We start from the raw sequence: 25,880 nt of genomic DNA, 5'->3' as shown, positions 1-25,880 counted from the left end.
ACGCAGTACAGCCGGTCTGCACAAACATTTCCAAATCCAAACGCTTGTTAAATTTAGACAGGTGTGAGCGTCTTCCCTCTGAGGGTGAACTTTTCACTCTCCTTTGCTGGGAGGGGAACTTGTCTCCCACGTTCAGCCTTACAAATTGTATACATATGTTTCTATTCCTTTTGTGAACAGATGAAGCGTGGCATACAGCATCACACAGCATACCATATTCACGGTCATTCACGAATGCAGGTCCTAAGAGGAACTGCTGCAATTATTTGCAGAAAGAAAACAAACACTACAGCTCTGAATTGCTGTTAATAAATGTAAACAGCTTGAAGGGACTACCGGCCACAAAAATAAGAGAAAGAAGACAAATATTGTACCTTCAGTCAGTCATCACTAAGATTATACTGTCATTTGGGAGCTGGGGCCATGCAGAAACACCCTGCTGTGCTCTATTTCAATAATTTTCTATAAAGCAGTCTAATCTCCCCTTCTCCTCCTACACTGTGCTTTAAGGAGATTTTTTTATAGGCTTTTGTTTGAGAAGCACATAATTCTGTAGAAGTAATAAAAAAGCTGCCTGAATCACAAAAGGTTTCCTACCTCAGAAGCACAGTTGACCCACAGCAGATGTAGTGACGTTAAAGGTAAAGGTTAACATGTCATTCATGTTGTTACGGAGGACGAATCTATGCATTCTGTTGTTATTCTTCTCGTAGGTGTTTCATTCATACCCCGTGGTAATGCTAAGAAAATAATGTGACCTTACGTATGTTTTACTCATACTGAATGCGGTCTTTTCTAACATAGCGTTTTCTTCTGTTTACTTTCTCTAGGCTCTTTGCTCATCCCGCTCTTTGAGTGTGAATGTGTGGCCTTGAGGTGTTTCCAAGGGACCATATGGCACAGTACCACGAGATATAGGTAAGATTTCCCTATTCCAGCGCTTATGTTACCAATAAGAATCTTTAATCTTTCTCTTCCTTAAAAACTAACCTTCAGGCCGTGCTAGGATACTCACCTACAGCAGGCACTGAACAAGATATAAGTGACAAAAACCTCAGGGGAAGGTGATAAACGGGACCTTTAAGACCAGATTTGTGGAGCTGCCTCTCACACTCTCCCAATCTTCAACCCAGAATGATAGGTAGTATTGAAAATTGATGCACTGTGTACTCTTATCATGAATTAGTAGTTCTGGAAAGATATAAAAGTTCCATCATGCTTGTGAAAGTGGTGTAAGATTATGATTGGCTGCAAAATATTCGATACCACTCACAGGAATAAGACTTCTCACTTCAGCAGATGGAGGTGATGGCGTTGAACTCAGCACAGACGTCGTTCTCCGACAGGGACGCGGTTATTTCTTAGTACATTTTTATGACGTTAAACTTATTCAGTACGGATGTAATGATAAAAACAATATAAACACTGTGATCATCTGAGGAGGTGGAAAGTGCCGCATTTTGTGAGGATGACAGCACTGATGATGATGATGATGATGATGATGATGATGTAGCGTGGAGTTTGAAATGGTCTTCAAAGTACAACGCTGAGCTGTTAACTGTCTCAGAATGAGGCTCTCGCCGTCAGTGGTGTTGACGCACGCTGTGACACTCCAGCATCGGAGAGATTTGCAAGGTGATCAAAGCACTTTCACAGCTTTCTGCAATTTCACTCAGATGGTCTGTGAGGGTCAAATACACAGAAACTTGTGAAAATATCAAGTACGTGGAGACTAAATGTGTTGTTTCATCTCTTTTGGTTATTATTACAACCCATTCATTTTCCTTTAACCTGACGGGACTCTTCGTACTTTCTCCGTACTACTACACTGTAAAATAGAATTGTTGTGTTAACATATTATTACTTGACTTAAAAAAATTCAAGTCAAAAGTGTCTCAAGTCTTAACTTGAGACTCCTTGTTTAACTTAATAAATTCTGTTGACTTAACTGCAGTGACAGTTTAGGAAAGTGGGCGGAGTTAAGCCCTGCATCATCTCGTTTTGGTGACCGTATGTATCCAAATGCATCACGAACAATTGGCAGGTGTCTTTTCCAGTCTTCCAGAACTTGTCATCGCTCTTTTACACCTCGTTTTGAAACTAGGAATATATTTTATAACGCACATTACGCATTTATTTTCTAAGAAAGTGTCTCAACTGTTTGAACTTCCAATGTTTGAAATTATGGAAGCAAAAAAGATTTGGAAGTTAGCATTTTTTGAAATAATAATAATAATAATAATAATAATAATAATAATAATAATAATAATAATAATAATAATTGTAGTAATAATAATAATGATAATTTCAAAATATTTTTTAATGAAGTTTTTAATCTTTTTTTTTTCTCCCCCATTTACTTATAATGGGTGAAATTTCATATGTCTGTATTAGCAAATCTGTTGGTTGAATTCATACCAAATTGGGTTTATAGATTGCCAGTGATGCAAAATAGATGTGGTTACATTTTGGGAAAAGTAGGTCAAAGTTCAAATTTTTTAATGGATTTTTAAAATATTTTTTCTTTCTCCCATTTACTTATAATGGGGGCGAAAATTTAAATGTCTATAAAAACATCAATTTTGTTTCAATTTACTTCAAACTTGGCACATATATATCACCACATGCATAGACATGATGACATCAGCTGGATCGATGCCAAAATAAGCTACAGTACGTGCAAGGGGCGGGGTTTGTGGTGCCTGGAACCACTTATTATAATTATTACTACATTTTCAGCAATATCTTGGTTTAGCTAGAGATAGTGATTTGTGAAAAAATCACACAGCTAGACGTAAAGGGAGAAGATTCTGTATTGCAGTCCAAACATGGTGGTGTAGTGGTAAGTGCAATAGTAAGTATAGTTAATCCATATTAAGAAGATCCCAGAATTGAGTCCAGCATCAACCAGACCAGTACAGTCAATACATTTAAACTTTTTAAGTCAGCTGACTTTAATTTTTAAGTTCAAACAGCTACCCCAAGAGACAACATGATGTATGTTAAGAGAACCAGCTGTGTTTGTTTATTTGATATAAAAATTGAAGGCAGCACTTTCAGTCATATTTTGAAGTTGAAACAACATGTTATTTTTTTACAGCGTATCTATGTCCTGAACCAACCTTTGGATTCATTTAACACTCTTTACTATGGGATTGCTTCATATTCTATCATTTATAGCCCTAACAACATTATAATGTGTCAGATTCTGTTTCTAGATTAACATATTCATGAAAGGCTAAACTTCAGGGTGAGTTAGATAAAGACATAGTTTCAGACCACTGTGAGTGAAAGCTTGATAAATCATTTTTGACCTATACTTGAAAAGCGGACAAGCTCAGACTTAATAAAAAAAAAAAAAAGTTAGTTTCCTCCTAGGAATGTCTTGGGAAATCCATCATGCATTATTTCAATTAGTTCTCCCCTTCAACTCATGGTTCTGCAAGTCTGATATCTTAATGAAAACACTTTACCATAGATGTTAACTTTTAGATTATGCCATTATGTGACAATGTACTCTCTAAGGAACATATCATTTACATTTTTCCCTTTATTTTATTATTATGTTACCGTTTTATGTTTGAAGCACACGATCACAATTAATATTATTAACAACATAAACAAATGTAAAATATACACAAGTTACATGTTGAATTTTCAATATAAAAAAATAGCATATTATGACTATTTAACCTTTATTGATCTGGACTAAATGCACAAAGGCTGGATTTCATCTGCTAATTATTTTCTTAAGTAGCTAAAACCCAGAAGATTTCACCCTTGATATCATTAAATATTAATGCAATGTTATTTAAGCCTCACAAACTCACAGAGAATACAGAGTGAGACTGTAGACGTTAATTGCACCACCCTAAAATGCCTTTAGTGAATAAGACGGTTTTGTAACAAGGTTTATTTGCATGAAAGGGGTTAATTTTGATCCATCTGTATGAATATTCTCTGATATATTCTCTTACATATGTGCAGGTGGTAAATGGCTTTGTTCATGGTGAATTTCATCCTTTGCCCAGAATTATACTGCGTATTTTTGTTCCATTTGCACCAGTTGTGTGGCTATAAAAGGCTGCATAATCCTTTTGCAGATCCTGCTCTTTAATTGTCACTGTGATACTTAAATATTAGCCTTAAAGCTTCTGTAACAAGGAGTTTAATACCTACCAGAGATATGATGACTGTGTGAATATAAAAGGAATTACTCATAATGATACCTAAAGAACTGTAAAAAAAAAAAAAAAAGCTACTCTGTAAGTGATGAAAGTGATAATATCTGTGTTGTCTACAGCTTAATTCTACAGCAAGAGGCCAATTAATACAGGCTGAACACTTTCATGATTTTTTACTCATGGAAGATAAATATTGATGGACACTTACTGGCCACTTTATTAGGTACTTAAGTTCTATTGTACATTAATAGATATGCCCAATAGGCCAATCACATGGCAGCAGTCTACTGCATTTAGGCTTATAGACATGGTCAAGACAGTTGGCTGGACTTAAAAATGAGCATCAGAATGGGGAATAAAGATGATTTCCACACACAACGGTTTCTAGAGTTTATAGAAAATGCTCCGAAAAAGAAGAAATATCCAGTGAGGGTGAAAAAAACCTTGTCGATGCCAGAGGTCAGAGGAGAATGGCCAAACTGGTTGGAGCTGATAGAAAGGCAGCAGCAACAAATAACCAGTTACAAGAGCATCTCTGACTGCACGACACATTGAACGGTGAAGGTGATGGGGTTCAGCGTATACACTGACCGGCCACTTTATTAGGTGTACCTGGTACTACCAAAGTATGCCTAATAAAGTGGCCATATAGTGAACATTCAGGACTATATGTTCGCCTATGGCAGTGTTTCTCAAACTGTGGGGCGGGAAGGCTTGCAGGGGGGGCATGGGATCTCTCCTGGGTGGTTGTTTTTTGTTTTTTTTCCAGGTTAAAACACGTAGCAGGTGGAACTAATGTTTTAGCATTGGAGCACCCTGGACTCATTTAAACCAATCTACTGCCATGATGATCTGTCACTAGACAAGACAAAGAGTTTAGGTTTGGAGAATAGACAAGGATTGGACTGGGAAAGATAAATGTGCAATGTTTCTGTTTTTGCACAGTTTGTACAGTTTGCACTTTAATGTTCTGAGATGTGCTCAATGCAGCCACGAATATTGTTAAAATCTTCATCTTTGTTACCAAAATTGGTTTGTTGTTCTAAAAAAAAAAAAAAAAAAAAAAAAAAAAGTAATGATATTGTCATAGTTTAAGATAATTGCGCATTTCCTATTTTTATTTGGAAAATATTGTCTCAGGAAGAAGTCTAGTTGAGTTTATTTGTATTGTTCAAGCAAACATCGAAGTTATGTGTAATTTGCATAACAAATTATTCAAGGAAAATCAAAAAGTATTGTTACGATATTGATGTTTCTTTCAATAAAAGTTATAATTGCACCACTGTTGCAGTGTTGTTGGGGTTGAGAGGGAGATTTTGCCTCCTCCAAAGGGGGGCCCAACAGAAAAAGATTGAGAACCACTGACATATGGGGATCAACTCAGATATAACACAGAAGCTGGTTCTATCTACTCTATAAAAATATGTGCAGGTCAATATGTACCATCACCACATTGTTATGGTACATTTTGTAAAATCCCATTGAAAACATTTCAAGCATGCAAAGAAAAGAAAAGAGAAAAAAAATGTGCATAAATGTAGTCCGGAAATAAAATAAACTTTCTACAATGCTTGGTGTGAACACACCCTCAGCGTATTTTGCAGCTCGGCTGTCACTTCCACATGGAGAATGAGAGAGGCAGGTGTTATGAGAGGAAGGAGGGCTGATCAGGAAATAGTGTAGGGAAATCTAATTTATTTTTCATACGCTGCCGAGATGGAATGTCATATATCATGCTATGCAGCAATTTTGTGCCAGACTGAGGCTCACAAAAGATAAAAGAATAGTGATCAAAGATACAGAGAGTGAAGTCAGCTGGTGGAGTCGGTACAGGAGCCACTTCCACTGAGAACAATATAAACTGTGTTGAAACAGTCATTGAGTATACTGTCACTGGTGGTTTTCTGTGTAGGACAGCTCATTTCAAACATCTGACACAAGATGAATGATCTAGTCTAAGCCTTATTGTATTTTTCTCCTTTTGTCAAGACTACACGCTCACAGTTGACAAGCTGACTTACTGATGATTTGCAGGAAAATGCCATAAAGTGATTAAAACCCCCAAAGTCATTAAAGCTTTATTCCACATTAAGGTGCAGTAGAATAAAATGCAGTAGATAGTAGTAAATCTACTCCACTTCATACTTTACACATTTTCAGAGACAGTTTTCTTTCTCTTCTAATAACTGTTTTGAGCAAAACAATTTTCTGTTCAGTAAACTTCATCGGCTTGATTAATAAATACAATTTTCCACAAAAATTACCATAAAATTTTCAGTTGTAGAAACAAGCAATACTCTGCCTGGATAAAAAGTTCCACACTTAGCTGGGATTATTGGGAATCATTTGCAGTGGCATTGTTACGATAAGCTTATGTGATGTCACAATAGAAGTAGGGTGCTTGCGCATAGGGATGGGAATCAATAAGAATTTAACGATTCCGATTCCATAATCGATTTTGCTTATTGATCTGATTCCTTATCGATTCTCATTGGGTGAGGGAATAAAAGAGTACAAACGGGTGTGTTTGCATTAACTGTCTTTTATATTTCCATCTCTGCACAGAAAATATAACATATACAGTATGTACAAATAATAATAACAGATGATGCAGGGTGGGGGGGTGCAGCAGTGAAAGTGAAACTTAAGACACTTTACTAATTCCTCTGTTGCCACATGTCCACTATGTGGAACCCATTCGACTCGGCTTGGCTTGGCTCGGCTCCCATTGTTGTGCACCTCATTTCCTTTCCCCTACCTTTGGGAACTTGTATTTGAGGGGGTACGACGTTTGTTGCCCACACCGGAACTAGAACTGGGCCCAGCGTTCACTTTGCCGCTACATTCACAAGCATCGCTAAGTAGCGTATCAAATACGTGACATTCCTGTAAATCAGCCACATGCTGTGGACAAATGCTTGAGCATATTGGAGGGATTCCACCCCTTTGAAGAAATGGAAGCTTTGACAGTGTTCCAGTGGACCTGGTGTCGCCTTTTTAGACCGTATCTGCCTCAACACCATGTTGGCTACGTTCTGACCAAAACAATGCAGCGTACGCATAACGTCATCGCGCATGTGCAATGAAGGCGGAATCAATGAGCAGAATCGTTAAGTAGGCAGGCAAGCGATTCCAAGGAATCAAGCTACTGGGACCCGGTTCTCAAAAAGAACTGGTTCTCGATTCCCATCCCTACTTGTGCAGGTTTTGAAAGTCTTAAAAAGTATGGAATTTTGAAAAGGCTTGTACTGTAGGCACTAGGCATGATGGGTAATCACTTGAATCATTTTTCTTTTCTCACGCTGATGTGTCCATCACTCTGGAACAGGGTTGATCTGGACTCATCAGACCACGTGACCTTTGTCCACTGAAACACAGTTCCGTCTTTATGCGCCATCAAACTGATGGTTGTCTGAGAAATGAGAAGGTACTCACTGCATTGGATGAAAAATTCCAACTCTTACTCCAGATTTATGATATAGTTTTCAAGGGTTCATTTACTTGGATAAATATCCTGACTCATGATCTAATGTGATGAATGAAAACATGCTTTTTGTGCAGGTGCTACACATAAACTGTAAAATATTGCAAAAATGTCTTCACATAAGTTACGAACTATTTGACAATAGTTTGTGTTTTTTTTCTATTTTAATGAAGCCTATGATGTTACTTGATTGCACATTTATTGTCTTAGAAAACATCGTACACTTTGGGACACATTGTCTAAATTGTTATTCAGAGACATAGACATAACATCCATATTAGATTGAAGTCATAGTTCTATTTAACCCATATAGACTTTTTTGGCAGTTCCCAAATTAATTTTTCTCTCTATTTAACCTTTCTTAAGTGATTTATCACCATTTATTATAATATTATCCTCTGTATCTTATTGTATATTTTCAATGAAAATCAAGTATTTTCCCAAATGAAATTTACTGATCATGTAGATGTACATTAAGGTTGATTGTCATGATATCAGATATGAAGAAAGAATGACTTTTTCAACAAAATCTATTATTAACTGAACATAAACCAAGCATCTCCATCCACTGTCATTGATCCAACTCCATGGGTTTTAATAATAATAATGGATTATATTTCTATAGTGCTTTTCAAGGCACCCAAAGTGCTTTACATTATTGATCCATTATTCATTCACACTCTGGTGGTGGTAAACTGTGTTTGTATCCACAGCTGCCTTTGGGCAGGCTGACAGAAGCGTGGCTGCCAATTCGCGCCAAACCAGTGCAAATGACACTGGAAGCAAGGCGGGTGAAGTGTCTTGCCCATGGACACAACGACACAAGACTAGGAAAGAGCGGAATTTGAACCGCCAACCCTTTGGTTACTGGATGACTAGCTCTACCTCCTGAGCCATGGCATCATCATTTTACTGATGAATCAATGTTGTAGAAGATGATGGTGTTTCTACATTCACTACGGAGCCCCTGAACATCCAAATGGGTCATCTGATGACCATGAAAAGATGACAAACTGCATTTTACACCAATTATTTACATGTTAGCATGTTCTTTTCTTGGAAGCTCCAAGAATAAGTCCGGATTCTTTTTGGTCACATTTTTATAAATTTATTATTTACTTGATCTGATCACAAGCAAAATGTAACTCAGCTGAGGATCCACACCCCAAACAGGGAAATGAACCCTGAACGTTGCAATGCACATTACTTTTATAATCCTTGTAAACTGCTCTTCAAACTATGGGCTGAACCCCTTGTGGGTTGGATCACAGAAAATGGACCGGTGTCATCTTCCTCTAAAGTCCAGCAGATGAAATTCCTCAACTCAATGCAAAACCCCATAATGACCGTGTTTACCTCTTATCTCTTGTTGTTTACGATCATCTGTGGGCATGTGTATGTAAAAGTGTGCCTAAGGTAAAGTCCTGTGATCATATATCGGTCAGTTTAATATGTGACCAAGATGTGACCTATCCTAAGAAATTTATGACTGACCAGTGAAACAAAGAAAATCTAGTGACACAAAAGAATCCTGACCAATACTGACTAACGTGATTAACCCTTTCATGCATAGGTCACTCCAGTGGACAGTTCTTCTCCAGCTGTTCTCTTGTATATTCATGGGTTTTGATGTTTTAGTTCCATATCAGCCAACACAGTGGACACTTATGCACCATCCCATACACTGACATTCAGACCATTACTGTAACTTTGCTGTTCTTGATAAACCTGATCTGCAGTAACATGTTTAAGTGTAAATCAGTTGTTATTTGTTGGACAAGAAGGGTTTTTTTTTTTTTTGCATATTATCTCCATGAAGTGAGTAATTACTAGCATTAGAACATGTTCAAATGTGAGAAGACATCAGATTAGCAGCATTAAAATGTTGTTGTTTTTTTCATTGTTTTCATATTATTTTCTGATATTGGGTTTTAAACACAATTCTTTACTTTAAAAATTAAATGCATGGATATTTTTGTAACTCCAAAGACAAAGAAAAAAAAACTCGATCGCATTGTTTTTCTCATGCCTAAGGAGGAATAAAAACACTGAAGACAAAAATCTTGACTAAGGTTCTCACAATTTATGCATGAAAGGGTTAAACCCAAGAATTCAACCATCCAAATTAAAATAATATCTCATACATGTATTGATAGGATTAGTGGATCAACAGGTATTCAACAGTTTAGATCAGTAGATGGTTTTTGGTCGATGGGTTAAAAGAGCTGTCATTTTTTTGAAATAAGCATCAGAAGATAATGCTGAAACAGACTTCTTGTAATTATTTTCTGTTCTGTTTTCCGAAAAGTTACTTCTAATACTGATGGAAAAATGGCTAGCGATTAAAACAAAGACAGACTTTCCAAAAGAAGCATTTTCTACCTCACTTGTGCTCCATCATCCATGTAAATGCTCTCCATCACTGATCCAACCACCTCTTAGATAGTATTTGTTGTGTCAGTTGTTGTTTTTATATTGGTCATTAAGCCATAGATGCTTTTGAGATTTCACTAGAAGCTTTCAGAGCCATAAACATATTATGGAGTTGGCTCTGAATGTTAATAGACAGGCATCAGAGTTTTTATGCCTCCCTAGTGTGTTTCAATTGTTTTACCACATTTTTTTTTTTTCGACTTCCCATAAAAGCACTCTTTAAAAACAATCATATCTAGTCTCAGATCCATTACAGCGTGAGGCTTCTTCACTTTCCTCAGTTTATTCTCCCTTCACTGTGTATACCCTCAGCTCAAACAAAATATATCAGTACTTTAAAGACAAAGCATCATCCATATTAATATATAGAACAGGTCAGAGTTTCCCTCTTCAATTACTGTTTGATTTATTCCTTCGTTCTCTCAGGCTTTCATTGATTGGCTGCATCAACACGGCCTCTCTCCAACCTCGCCGTTTTTCTGATATAAGGTCTGAGAATTTCCAGTGCCTTGTTACACACCAAAGATCAGCCAATTATAGTATCTATATCAGGCTTAGAAGCTCTTTCTACTTCACTGGCACCATGGAAAATGTTCTGATCTGTACCGTGTTCTGGGTTATGATTTCAACACAAGCTGCTGAGTTATGGAGACTTCCACCACATTCACTAAAAATATCCTCTCCAACAGACAATTTCATTTTGAGTATTGAGCTGTATATCTGCTTTATGGAATCTGCTAGTGGGTGAGTATGATTATCTTTAAACAAGAAAAGATGATTTGCATTGAGAACGAAAATGAAAAAAAATAAAAATAAAAAGTGCCAAAACCGATACAAACAAGTAACATATAATTCTCATTACTAGATTAAATGACTTACTGGGATGTTGTTGTTTTTTTCCTTTTTAGTGCACGTTAAATTGTAGATCTAATTATCAACATACACCACTCAGAAAACCCACACAGCACTTGTCGTCGCTTTATGAAGATGAATACAAACTAAATTGGTGAGGACTGGGTGGGTGTAACACTTGTTTTTTTCTTCTCACTCAGTTTGTTATTTTGAGCCTCTCTATACAGTAGACATTAATACGCCTCTGCTGCAAAGCAAACGTCTCTGAGGCTGTGAAAAAGTAAGAAGAATGGAAGAAGGTTTTGGTCAATATTCTTATATGTTACCACCAATGACTGAATTTCACAATGGGAATCAATAAAGTACATGTGGATCTGTATCAAGGTTATAATAGTTTTGGATTTTTCATTATTAGTTTTGTTTAGTTTGGACTTTTATTTTCTCTAATTCAGTTAGTTTTGATTAGTTTTTAGAGCAGGTTTGATAGTTTTTATTTTTTATTTTTTTTTACCAAATGCTTAGTTTTAGTTTTTTCATATCTTTTATCTTCCCCGCCGTTGTATTCAAATAAATCCCATACAGGACTCTGCTGCTTTCTGCCAACTTTACAGGGTGGGGAAGCAAAATGTACAATATTTTGAGGCAGGGATTGAAAGACAGTGTATGACTAATTAGTTTATTGAAAGTCATGAAAATTTATTTGCCACAAGAAAATTGACATAATAGAAAATGTTTTTATTCTATGTGTCCTCCTTCTTTCTCAATAACTGCCTTCACACGCTTCCTGAAACTTGCGCAAGTGTTCCTCAAATATTCAGGTGACAACTTCTCCCATTCTTCTTTAATAGTATCTTCCAGACTTTCTCGTAATAGTTTTGTTCATAGTCAATCTCTTCTTTACATTATAAACAGTCTTTATGGACACTCCAACTATTTTTGAAATCTCCTTCGGTGTGACGAGTGCATTCAACAAATCACACACTCTTTGACATTTGCTTTCCTGATTACTCATATGGGCAAAAGTTTCTGAAAAGGTATGGATAATAGTGTTAGGTATGATTATGACATCAATATATGTTTGGTTTCAAAACAATTGACGTAGTGCCTGCTGAGAAAAAACAACTAAATGTTCATTGTGAATTTTGCTTCCCCAACCTGTAGTCTCCATGTTTCCAGGTAGAGTTGGAATGAGAAGACAACTCTAAATGATAAGTGATGAGAAGTGACGGAATGAAGTGTCGTATGGTGCCGCTAGCTAAAATTGCTGGAGCAAAATAAATCAATTTCATATCAATACGACATTGACAAAGACGAAAACAAAGGGAATTTTATCCATAATTTTTATATGTTTTAGTTAGTTTTGTAATACAGTTTCGGTTAGTTATGTTTTTTTCTTTTAATTGTAGTTTTTATTTCCTTCAGTTAACAAAAACGTTTTTTCAATTCAATTCCATTTTATTTGTAGAGCCCTATATCACAACAAATTTGCCTCACAGGGCTTTACAGAGTTAGTTGAATATGAAACTAAACAACAGTCAAATAAACAGTGGATGAAGGAAATGGGTTAATGTTTCGGGCATCCCCCATCCTTAGACCCTCCTTCTCGGCAAGTAAAAACTCCAAAAACCCAGTGGGAAAAGAGAAACCTCAGGGAGAACCACAGTGAAGGAGAGATCCACTCCCATGAACAGACAGGCTACAGATGCGCCAGCACTGATGGATGTCCATTTGTAAAGATGCAGTAGGGTGGGGGCACATGAGGGGGTCCATCCAGTCAGATGAGGGTGAGGAATTCTAGTTTTTGCCTTTTCATTACTTTTCGTTAACCATTATAACCTTGATCTATATCTGTATCAATATTATTTTTGTTGCTGAAATTTTGTCATGTGTCACCAGCAGAATCAAAAGCAACATCTGTGCATACATGGCAACACTTAGTTGGAGATATGGTACCTATAGAACTGTTTGGTCGCATATGATCTGTACTAATTAACCCATAAAGATCCAGAGTTACTTTTGTGGCACTTCCCACACGAATTTTTCTCCATATGTAACCTTTCTTAAATGATTTCTCATCATTTATTGTAGTATTATCCTCTGTACTTTGTGCTTTTTCAGTGAAAATCAGGTATTTTCCTAAGCTACTGATCATGTAAGTTCATAAGAGTTCAGTTTAAAGTTGAGGTTTATTATATCAAAAACAGAGAAAACTGATGAAAAAGTTATTTTTTTTCAGCAAAGATATAAATAACTGTCTCCATCCACTGTCATTGATCCAACTCCATGGGTTTTAATGGTGAATCACTGTTGTAGAAGATGACAGTGTTTCTATGTTCACTACGGAGCCTCTGAACGTCCAAATGGGTCATATCTGATGACTATGGGGGGAAAAAAATGGTTTTCTGTAAATAATGTGAATTGAGAATTCAGACCTGGACAGTGAATGCAACCCAAGACAGATGTGGTTCCACTTGAATCTGAGGAACTCCATTTGAACTCCCTTTAAAACACTGGAATAGTATAAAAAACAATTCCTATTTAGACATTTTTTTTGCACTATCGCTGTAAAAAATTCAATTTAAAAAAAAATCATTTTTCATTCATTCATTTTCTGAACCCACTTTATCCTCACTAGGGTCACGGGGGTCGCTTGGAGCCTATCCCAGCTACTTACGGGAGAAGGTGGGGTACACCCTGGACATTTCGCCAGTTCATCGCAGGCAATTAAAAAAATAACCTTGAAAAAAACAACAACTTTGGAATACTAATTACAGATAGTGGTCTTCGTCTTCGAGGGTGAGAGATTCCTCTATTTGCAATGGTTTATCTCTATTACATGTACCAATGCATGCAGTTATTTGATTTATTTGGCTATTATTTGGCAAAATTTTGTCTAATAACCTGAGAACTTCATGGTAGTTAGTAGGTATAGCAAAACTATAGACGTGTAACATAGTTGCGGCTGCAGTCATGCCCACACATTTCAAAATCATTAAGTCTGTGGAGGTGCTAAGAACGTGTTTAGTAAATACACCCACACCATGGTTCTTTGACATTTTGTGATTTAAGCTGACATCACTATATGAACAAAGCAACACAATGCATTTTATTAGTGTGAATAAAAAAAAAAAAAAAAAACTCCCACTGTGATTTATTTTTCTTTGAGTCCAGCAGGAATCATTCAGCCCACTGTACATAAAATCACAAACCCACAGTGGGGTGTACAGTCTGCTTAGTAGAGAAAGGATGTTTCAGTCAGCTCAGAGGAGCCACTGCAGTGTAGGACTCATCATGAACAAACAACAAAATGTGTTTTTTATTTGTCTCATCTAATTGTGTATTGACTTGGGATTACTTTGTGTTTTTGTTTAAATGATAATTAATCAGTTTAATGCAAGCCCAAAAGAGTCTTCCTCCCCAACAGAGCACATCAGCTAAACAAGATTATACGCAGCGTTGTAAACTCGGCCACTTCTGACGCTTTGCTGTGTTGCACACGATGCACAATTCCTGAGAAATGAGTGCATTGATCTACTCTAAATCTGTGAGAGTTTTCCATCCCCACCCAATTCGGTGTGACAAAACCACTGGAGTCGAACTAATGCTGTTAAGATGCTGCGCCAGCTGCCACGTGCTTTTGTTTGACATTTGTATTTATTTATTTTTTTACCTGCTGAATTCCACTGTGGAGAGAAGAGGAAGTTGCAGAGCTGAGTCAAGAAGCAGAAAAAAGAGCCTGTCTGTATCTTTCATGATTCCATTTTTAAAACCTAACCTGTTGGAGGAAGTCTATTTGTGGTTTCGAGCTGTGAACTCTTGCTTCTTTTCCTCGTGTTTTTCACCTTACAACGTGAGCTGTTTCATTTTTATCACTGCATGAATACAGAAGCTTTTGTGGCCATGCAAGAAGATAGGATACTTTTATTCAATGATGTTCCTTTTCATCTCAGAACCACCTCTGCTGAGGAGGTTATGTTTTCATTTGTTTGCTTATTTGTTCATCCGTCAGCAAGCCTAAGTAAAACCTACTGCACTGATTTTAATGAAATTTAGTGGAAGAACAACACTTTTATAACAGATACAAAGGCATGAAAGGGGCCTGAAGTTTGTCTGTCAGTTTGCTTTTACAGAACTGACATGTCTTATTGGATTTGTGCCCCTCAACTTCTGTCATGTCATGATACATTTGCATGACATTTATTTCCAGTTTTCTTAGAATATGCATTAAATGTAATAACACTCCACACAATGTACATATATTGAGCTATTTTATATATCTATATTAGGGATGTAAAGGTGCACTCGTTTGTACTGAACCATGTCAGTTTGGGGCGTTCGATTCAATACAGAGGTGTACTGAACAAATACATGTAGCCTATGTGAAGAACGCAAACACAATAGAAGCAGGGTGGATGCAAGCAGAACCTATGTGCAGGGTTTCCTCTATATAGATTCAGCGAATTCTCAGCACGGCTGCAAAAAAAAAACAAAAAAAACCCAAAACATGACAAGAAAGAGTATAACAGAGGCACAGACGTTGGGTTGGACCAGGAGTGTCGAACTCATTTTGGTTCAGGGGCCACATTCAGCCCAATTTGATCTCAAGTGGGCTGGACCAGTAAAATAATAACAGCGAAAAAAGTAAAGTTAGATTATGATCAGGTTTACATCTACAAAGTTTCCTTAAAAATCTGAATAACATGAACAGCTTGAATTGTCTTAAGAAAAACAAGTGCAAGTTTAACAATATTCTGCCTCGGTTTATCAGTTTATCATTTACACATGTGCGTTACAATCGCACAAAACATTTAGTAACAGGCAGAATATTGGTAAAATTGCAGTTGCTTTTCTTAAGATATTTACGTTTGTTCATATTTGTTCATGTTATTCATGTTTTTTGTTAAAGTATAGTTTGGTAATGTAAACATTTTCATGTAATTTTACTTTTTTACACCAAAAAAACACAAAGAATTTGGGGGTGTCATTATTTATAGGTTATTATGATAATATTTTACTGGTCTGACCCACTTGAAATCGAATTGGTCTGTATGTAAAACCTCAATTAAAATGATTATTGCACCATTGATTGTTAATATCTTCAGTGTAATTTTTGCATTTTTAGAAATTCATCCTGCGGGCCAGAATGGAACCTTTGGCGGGCCAGATTTGGCCCCCGGGCCACATGTTTGACACCTGTGGGTTGGACATTTGAAGCATGTTCAGTTTCACTTTCAGTTTTTGGTTTGTTGCAGCTTTGTGGCACAAAAGAGTCCATGGGTTCCTTTATAGCAAAAAAGGATTTTATATTTTAACTCAAGTTGGCAAAATCAAGTGAACCTGCTCCTCTTCTCCTTCTGCTGCGGTGTTACTGTGAAGTCACGTTCACAGCACCTCAGGGAATACTGCGAGGCGTTCAAAAACACTCAGTAAATTACAGGGTTTGAAAATTCAAAAATATAAAAACACATAGCATGTTGGGTGTCAACCACACACTTTGAGATCCTGTGAATGAGGGGATCGACTGGAAAAGACAGAAACACTTTTAATACTTATTGATTAACTCTTGGAAGGTTACAGACAGATGCTGTCCTCAGTATGGTACAAACTGTGGGAGGAAATCTGACCTCTGACCTGTCTCAAGTTCTTCTCTGTCCATTTGTCCATATGTCCTTGACCTCCATCATTATTTTGGGGGTCACATGTTGTTTTAAAGCTAACATTAAGGGAGCAGTAATGGTTCGATATGCTCCTGGACTGTAGGACTCACACGCTGTGGAGAAGCTGCGTTCAGCTTCTATGCTCCACATGTGTGGAACAAACTCCCAGATAACCTCAGATCAGCTGAAACACTCAGTTTATTTAAATCCAGGTTAAAGACCCACCTGTTCTCAGCTGCATTTGAATAGCGTTTGTATTCATCAGTTCAGATCTGCACTGTTCCTTTGAAGCTAAAAGTTTTTATCTGTTTTATCTGGTTATCTATTTATCTGATTTTTTGTTTGCCTATACTTTTTATTGCTTCTGCTGTAATGCTTTTAATGTAAAGCACTTTGAATTGTCTTGTACGTGAAATGTGCTGTATAAACAAACCTGCCTTGCCTTACCTTGTTCACATTGCACTTTATCCTCTGCACAGACTCATTCATTGCACTGACTCTAAGCACAACAGTCTCCTTTGCACTGACTCCCTGTAGAAAGTTAAAGTGTTTTTTACGATTGTGTTTTCACTACTGTTTGTTTTGTTTTTTTTAGTTTGTGGATACTGCTGGAACCTGTAAATTTCCCTATGGGATGAATAAAGTATCTATCTATCTATCTATCTATCTATCTATCTATCTATCTATCTATCTATCTATCTATCTATCTATCTATCTATCTATCTATCTATCTATCTATCTATCTATCTATCTATCTATCTATCTATCTATCTATCTATCTATCTATCTATCTATCTATCTATCTGTTTTCATGTTTTCTTGCGATTTGTTTTATTTTTGAGGACTAAAGTTGGCTTACTTAGTTTTGTTGCGTATTCAAAATAAACTGAAACCAAAATAAACAAGTAGTTCCAGGCACAACATATCCCGCCCCTTGCTCATATTTCACCCATTATAAGTAAATGGGAAGATTTTTAAAATTCAGAAAAGATTTGAACTTTGACCAACTGTTCCCAAAATGTAAGATCTATTCTGGGTCACTGGCAATCCATAAAGTCAATTTGGTATGAATTCAACCAATAGTTTTGCTGCTACAGACCTGTGAAATTTTGCCCATTATTAAGTAAATGGAAAAAAAAAAAGATTAAAAAAAAAAAAAAATCATAAAATATTGAAACTTTGACCTACTGTTCCCAAAATGTAATGACATAAATTCTGTACTGGCAATCTATAACCCAATTTGGTGTGAATTGGACCAATAGTTTTGCTGCTAGAGTGTTAAAAGACGAACAAACAAACCGAGCCTAAAAAAACAATACCCCTTGCCTCCCTTTTGGAGGGGTGGGGTAATAATAACAGGAAATGGGACCTCTGGTTCACTATAGATCAACTAAGGAAGTTTTATAACACTTTCAGATAAAGTTGTAGAATAGAGTTGTAGACAGCAGATATTATCAGTTTTCAAGGCTTCCAGGTACAAAGTCACAGTGCACAAACATTGGATTTCTATCTATCTATCTATCTATCTATCTATCTATCTATCTATCTATCTATCTATCTATCTATCTATCTATCTATCTATCTATCTATCTATCTATCTATCTATCTATCTATCTATCTATCTATCTATCTATCTATCTATCTATCTATGTAAACCGCAAGGGTTTTATTTTTATTGAATTAACATGTATGTGTGTGTTAGTGACAGAATGCTACTCCAAATATGTGTGTCAGATCTGTAACCCTGACTTGTTTTGTTTTGTCTGGGATGTTAGTCTCATATATATAATACATTCAAGGTGGGGAAGCAAAATGTACAATATTTTGAGGCAGGGATTGAAAGACAGTGTATGATCAACTAGTTTATTGAAAGTCATGAGAATTTATTTGCCACAAGAAAATTGACATAATAGAAAATGTTTTTATTCTATGTGTCCTCCTTCTTTCTCAATAATTGCCTTCACACGCTTCCTGAAACTTGCGCAAGTGTTCCTCAAATATTCAGGTGACAACTTCTCCCATTCTTCTTTAATAGTATCTTCCAGACGTTCTCGTAATAGTTTTGCTCATAGTCATTCTCTTCTTTACATTATAAACAGTCTTTATGGACACTCCAACTATTTTTGAAATCTCCTTTGGTGTGACGAGTGCATTCAGCAAATCACACACTCTTTGACGTTTGCTTTCCTGATTACTCATATGGGCAAAAGTTTCTGAAAAGGTATGGATAATAGTGTTAGGTATGATTATGACATCAATATATGTTTGGTTTCAAAACAACTGACGTAGTGCCTGCTGAGAAAAAACAACTAAATGTTCATTGTAAATTTTGCTTCCCCACCCTGTATCTTAGACTGGACTAAGGAACATAATGGTGAGTTCAGTCCAGATCCGTCAGCTGCAGTAAAACAGTGCTTTACAGCTGTGTGTGTTTGTCCAGCGTAGGTGTGTATGATGTACCTGAACACACACACACACGTAAGGGACATTCTGCACAGACGTTTACTTCATTCTTGTCTTTTTGAACAGTTTTAAACAGTAATGCTAGTTCACACACACACAATGATGGTCACTAAATCAGGAGAAAAATGCACATGTTGATTTTCACTGCTCAGCTATTCTTAGGGAACCTACCCACTCCTATCTGCACCCGCTTATCCCATTGCACTTTTAACTATAGTACTAAATCGACTGCTCACATTCCTCTAAATGTTCCTGGGATTAGCTTAGAGCTTGGTAAAATTGCTTTTTCTATTTATACATCATGGCCGTGGAATGAATTGCAAAACATTATTTCACTTAAAGCACCCCCATCTTTAAATATGTTTAGAAGTATTTTACATACTAACATGGAAGAAACATGATGCTGCTTTACATAAACCACAGAAGAGAGAGTTACGAGTATTGGTTCTACTTGCTTTTTTTTTTTTTTTTTTTTTTTTTAATATATATATTTTATTGATTTTACATTATAATGAACATATGATCATAAACACAACAATATCACACTCCAATCAAACAAAAACCCCTCTAACCCCCCCTCCTCCCGCCCTCAATAAGATCACCAGTGAATAAAATAAAATATTGATAATAATATCAGTATGTGCATTACATATTGATCATACCACATTTCAGTGAACATTAATATGCATACAGACACATATATCTAATGCATCATAAGTCGGTCATCCTCTTCATTTCTATTTCTATTTCTATTTCTATTTCTATTTCACAATACTAATACTGCAGCCATGGAACTAATAATAAGCTATTTTGAGGTCATAAAGGTGATTTCAGCAGTCCTTGTCCAGTTCAAGGCATTTGCACATTTAAGTTATTCATATACGCTAGCAAAGAAGACCACATACTATTTGCTTAGTTTTACTTTCTACCTTTTTACTTCTTATTTTAGCTTATGTGTGTATGTATTCAATGTGTTTTAACCCATAAAGACCCAGTGCTGTTTTTGTGGCAGTTCCCAAATGAATTTTCCCTTATTTTTAACCTTTCTTAAGTGATTTATCTCTATTTACTCTAAAATTATGCTCTGTATTTTGCATTTATAAGTGAAAATCTGGTATTTTCCTATATTTAATGTACTGATTATGTAGGTGTCCATTAAAACTATAATATACATATAAGCCTTTTTTTTGGCTTCTAACCTCTCCTGCACAATTTTGTTACTTGTTTGAATGTTGTTGTTTTTTTCTATTGCTGTTTTTATTATGTGAAAATAAACAAACAAACAAACAAATAAATAAATAAAAAAATACTCACATTGAAGTTGAAGGTTATTATATCCAAAACAGAGAAAACTGGAGAAAAAGATTATTTTATCTGCAAAATATATTGTTAACTGAACATAAAACAAGTGTGTCCATTCACTATCAGTTATCAAACTCCATGAGTTTCACCTGGGGCGCCGATAAGGGGGGGGTGAACATGACAAATTCGTGCGGCCCAGCATTTGTAGGGGGCCCATGGAGCAGTGGAGGGGGTCCAGTGGATACAGATTAGAAGTTGTGAAAATTTTGTGAAAGATCCGTTGTATAAGAGAGGAATAGAAGCCAGGAATCGGACGTTGAAAGCATATTAAGTTTCAGTGTTGTTTTCACACTAGCATACGTGACATTATGTATGGACCCCCACCCCACTCCGACAGATCGACAAGATACTGAATTTACCTTTCATGGGGCCCATAATTGGTAGCGGCGCCCCTGGGTTTTACTGGTGAATCAATGTTGTAGAAGATGACGGCGTTTCCATGGTAACTACGAAGCCTCTGAATGTCCAAATGGGTCATATCTGATGACCAAGAAAAGATGACAAACTGTATTTTACACCAATTACTTACATGTATTGATAGGATTAGTGGATCAGCAGGTATTAAACATTTTATACAAGTGAATTATTTTTTTTTACCAGTGGATGTTTGGGTCTTTATGGGTTAATGTTCATTGCAGCCATTTTGTCCAGGATGCCCTGAAGGAAAGAATCCCCTGTCTCCATGGGACTTTCCTGGCTAAATAGCTCAGTTATATTCATAATAAAATAAAACACAGCACTCAGGCAACATATTGTGAGAAAGATGGTATTTACACAAAGTACAATTGTGTTTTGCTTATCCATGTAACATGTGGCCAAATAAAATGGACAGATTCTTAGGCGTCCACTTGACAATGGCTGCTGTTGTACATGTCTCTGCAGGGTCCTGTTCCAGAAAGTAGGTTTAGTGTAAACTCTGAGTCTGTTAACCATGAACCATGACTGAAACTCTGGGGTTCTCAGTTCTGAGGAAGTGACTCACATCCAACTATGTCTTGACTGTATCTGGAGCTTTGTGATTGGCCGTTTAACTTCCTCATTCATACAGTCGCTATGACAGCACATCTGATCCACAGATACATCCGTGATCCACACATTCATTATAGATTAAGTGAGAGAGATCAGATTTGCTTTTTTTTTTTTTTTTTTTTCAAATTTTTATCCAAGTTAGTGCAAGTGTTATCATTCTGATACGGCAGCGATTAATATAAACTGCGATCTCTGCCCTTACTTTTGTAAATTACACATCTGTGATTCCCTCTCGGCTCAGAATGGAATGTGTGCATTTTCTTTCTTTTTATGTAAATAGATTTTTTGTCGGTTAATGAATTGAAACTATACACACTGAGGCAGACGACACAGTTAAGGACCTACATCTTATTGCCTGCATGAAAACTTTCAGTGAATTCCAGGTTAAATACCTATCACTTAACCTTTTGATGCGTCCTGTGTTTTTTCCTGTCAGGTTTCCTCAGAGCTAAGTAAATATAATCCATCAAAGAAGTAAACAGTAAATGATGAGCGCTCAATAAGTTACTAATATCAGGAGGCCTATATGGATATTTTAACAGTACTCTGTCTTTATTCTCTATGGTGGTGATAGTTATAGACAAATGCAAATAGCTATAGGCTGAAAACGCATGCATATGCATGTTCCTTTTTATCTCTGATGAATTCACATGGCAGCTCTGCCTTTTGATGAACCGTTTCCATGGTGAATTGTTATCTCTCAGCTCCATTCATAGCTCTCTTTTCATTCATCAGGCATGTGCTTCACTCAAAGTCAACTCAACTAATTCTGATCAGCTGCTCTGAAACCGAAAACTCACACTTTCTCTTTCTCAGGGTTTATCAGCTCACAGTAGGTATGTTGGCTAAAAACAAAAACCTTTAACCAGATCCATATTTTTCTTGCCACCTCCTGCATTTTATTGCTGCTGTGCTCTGTGTAGCTCTTGCTATATGCTCCACCACGCCTCCATTTTAAACACTGGGAGCAACAGTTTGTGTAACAGTGGGGAAAATACTTCTTGAGTCATCGCTATACTTTTACTACTGTGGTATGTTATAGCAACTGCTTTTTGGTACTAGTAGATGCTGCATAATTATCTTAACCCATAAAGACCCAAACATCCACTGTCGCCCAAAAACATCTATTGCTCTAAACTGTTGATCCACTTATCCTATCAATGCATGTAAATAATTGGTGTAAAATACAGTTTGTCATCTTTTCACGGTCATCAGATATGACCCATTTGGACGTTCAGAGGCTCCGTAGTGAATGTGGAAACACTGTCATCTTCTACAACATTGATTCACCAGTAAAACCCATGGAGTTGGATCAATGACAGTGGAAGCAGACACTTGGTTTATGTTCAGTTAATGATATGTTTTACTGAAAAAGTCACTACTTCAATTTTTCTCTTTTGATATAATAACCTTTGACTTTACTCTGAGCTTTTATGAACATTTACATGATCAGTCAATTAAATATAGAAAAATACATGATTTCCACTGGGAAAAAATGCAAAATTCAGAGGATAGTATAATAAATGGTGATAAATCACTTAGGAAAGGTTAAATATAGAGAAAAATTCATTTGGTAACTGGCACAAAAGTCACACTGGGTCCTTCAAGTAAAATCTACCAGGGTTGTATGTAGTTTAGGGGGCAAAGAGCCTAAACAAATGGGAAATAAACAAAAGAGATTTATCACTTTTGGACATGTGATGCATTTGGAAACATAGTGGGACAACAGTTCCATGGAATAACAGAAGATGGTTAAAAATCCTGCTTGACTACAGAGTGACATAGAACTGAAACCACCTCAAAAATTAATCTGTGGTTGAAGATGACATTTGCTCTTAATACATTACAACACCTCTGGGTCTCTTTCAAAGATGGGAAAAAAGGAAACAACACTAGAGCTTGCACTGATTTATTTTCATCCAATGCACTGTGTGTGAAGGTATAGGATGTTTGAAGTCTGGTGCATCAGAAATGTCCTTCTGAGGCTCTTACCTTGTCAAAGGAAGCAGCGAGTAGCCAACGAGGATCGATAAATGGATCGCAGGAGCTTGCAGCCCCACTGGGCTCAGTTTGACAGTACATACACGCCTCTCTCACACTGCTCTTGACTGTAATGTTTCAATCAATGTACTCCAATGACTGCATATCTCTGGTCAGTACAGCTGTCCCGATGACCACAGAGCCTATCAAGTTGCTGTCAGCGCGACACAGTCTGCACCGACGAACCTCAAACAGAAACTGTTTTAGCTCTAGTGATCTAAGGGGAAATAATGCAGACCTCATCCCATACTTATCCCACGTGAATTTATTTATATACGTTTATTACATTCCATTTTCATATTAGTTCAGTGTGTTTGCATTTATATTGTGCACAGAGAGTTTTATTACTCAGGTTGTCTATAGCTAGATGTTCTATATGTTTTTTGGGTGTTGTGCTGCACCATGTAGCGTCACTACTGCTGTTTTAACAGATCTGATACTGTAACATCTATAGACCTTATACAGGGTGACACAAAAAAACGGGAACTTTTTAACAATCCAATAAAACCAAGAGTGATGGAAGAAAAATATTGTAGTCAGAGTGATTGAAACCTTAAAACATGCCATTTAAGAAACAGTGATGGAATTTTCACTTTTTAAAAATTACTTCCTGTAGATGGCGTCCTCCTGTACGAATGCATTCTTGAAATCTGCTGTTGAGATTCCTCATTGACCGCTGCAACATCTCAGCTGGGATACTGTGAATTTCATCCTGAATTCTCTGTTTTAACTCATCCAGAGTTCTTGGTCGAGTCGTGTACACGTTACTCTTGAGATAGCCCTACAAGAAAAAATCACAAACGGACAAATCTGGCGATCTACAGGGTGAGTCAGAAAAAACGCTCTTTCCATTTAAAGAAATTGTACTGCTAAAACGGAAACACTGATTTTTCTTTTGACCATACAGTCATACTGATGTGGTTATTGAGCATGTCTGGTGATGTAGTCATAGATTTATTGCATTGCATAAGAGAGAGAAGGTCCATTGTTTATTGGGCACTGAAATACCTGCCAACACAATGTATGCCACAGTGAACAAACTTGAAATTGACAACAATTACAGGAGTCGGGGCTTTGCTTTCACACTCAGGACATAGGCCTACATGACAGTTCCCAGGGAGTTTTCATCATGGCAAGACCACAGTTTACGGATGTGCAGAGAGCTTTCATGGTGACAAAATTCTGCGAAACTGGTAGCGTCCAAGAAACCATCTGGCAGTTTCAAGACCGCTTCCCTTTTTCTTGTGGGGGTATCTTAAAAACCGTGTGTATCAGACTGTTCCACAAACTCTTCAGGAACTCCGAAATCGCATCACGGCTGAAATCCAAGCCCTACGACAAACACGAATGGCGAGAAGAGCTGTGTTAGAGATGCGACAACGAGCACAGATTTGCATCAATCTGAATGGTAGCCAGGTTGAAGGTCGTGCCGGACGACTTCGTTGAGACAAAACATTTTGATGGTGAGTAAACATGCTGTAATGGTTGACAATTTCAATTTCATTCACGGTGGCATAAACTGTGTTGGCAGATATTTCGGTGCACAATAAACAATGGACATTCCCTCTGTTATGCTATGCCATAAATCAATGATTCAATCGCCAGACATGCTCAATAACCACATCAATATGACTGTATAATCAAAATAAAAATAAGCATTTCCATTTCAGTGGTACAATTTCTTTAAATGATAAGAGCGTTTTTTCTGACTCACCCTGTAGGGGGCCAGGGAACGTTACCGAATCTTGAGATCACACGGTTACCGAACAATTCTCGCACAGCCACCATTGGTTACTAAAATGGGGGTGTGTTTACTTGCTCAAGGTCACTGTCTCGCAGTGCTGCCACTTGCTCATGTCTGCCAATATGCACTTCAAAAATTCCCGTTTTTTTGGGTCACCCTGTAGTTTGGTGCATATACTTATCTACACTAAGAGGCAATAGAAATGCAATATTGTGTTTGTGTGATATTAATTTGAATTTTTCATAATTTATTGAGCCAATTATTTGGCCAATTTCTGTTGGAATAACGCCAACCCCATGTGCGCCTATTTTCCCTATGGACGTCCGTCAGCACCAAACCCACATTGGCACGGTATGACCGGATGCCATCCTCTTGTAGCCAACGTCGCACTGTCCTGGAGCTGATAGGCCTTTGGTGACGTCCTATTGTCTCTGCAGCACTACGAGTCGCTGGCAGAAAACGGTCACGCAGGTGCATGACTCGTAGGTGCCCATCCTGTGCACGGGTAGTAACACGTGGTTGGGCGGGTTGTGGTCTGTCCGCCGTTGCACCTGTCTGTGCATAGAGCGTCTGCAGGCGTGAGATGGTGGATCTGTGAACACCAAAATGCCTTGCTACCCTTGCTTCGGACA

General features: G+C 37.1%; 1 protein-coding gene across 1 annotated transcript in view; it reads left to right on the top strand.

Moving 5' to 3' along the window:
- Positions 1–25,880, top strand: part of LOC115413427 (leucine-rich repeat and fibronectin type-III domain-containing protein 2) — a 231,569-nt gene that overhangs the window by 152,473 nt on the left and 53,216 nt on the right. The window contains exon 4 of the mRNA XM_030126256.1: positions 831–918. The gene's annotated coding sequence lies outside the window, so the exon portion shown is untranslated. The remainder of the gene's footprint in view (positions 1–830; positions 919–25,880) is intronic.

This window comes from Sphaeramia orbicularis, chromosome 22, assembly GCF_902148855.1.
Source record: "Sphaeramia orbicularis chromosome 22, fSphaOr1.1, whole genome shotgun sequence".
NCBI classification, from domain to species: Eukaryota; Metazoa; Chordata; class Actinopteri; order Kurtiformes; family Apogonidae; genus Sphaeramia; species Sphaeramia orbicularis.
The sequence above is the reverse complement of the archived record's forward strand: the minus strand, read 5'-3'. Positions and strand labels throughout refer to the sequence as shown.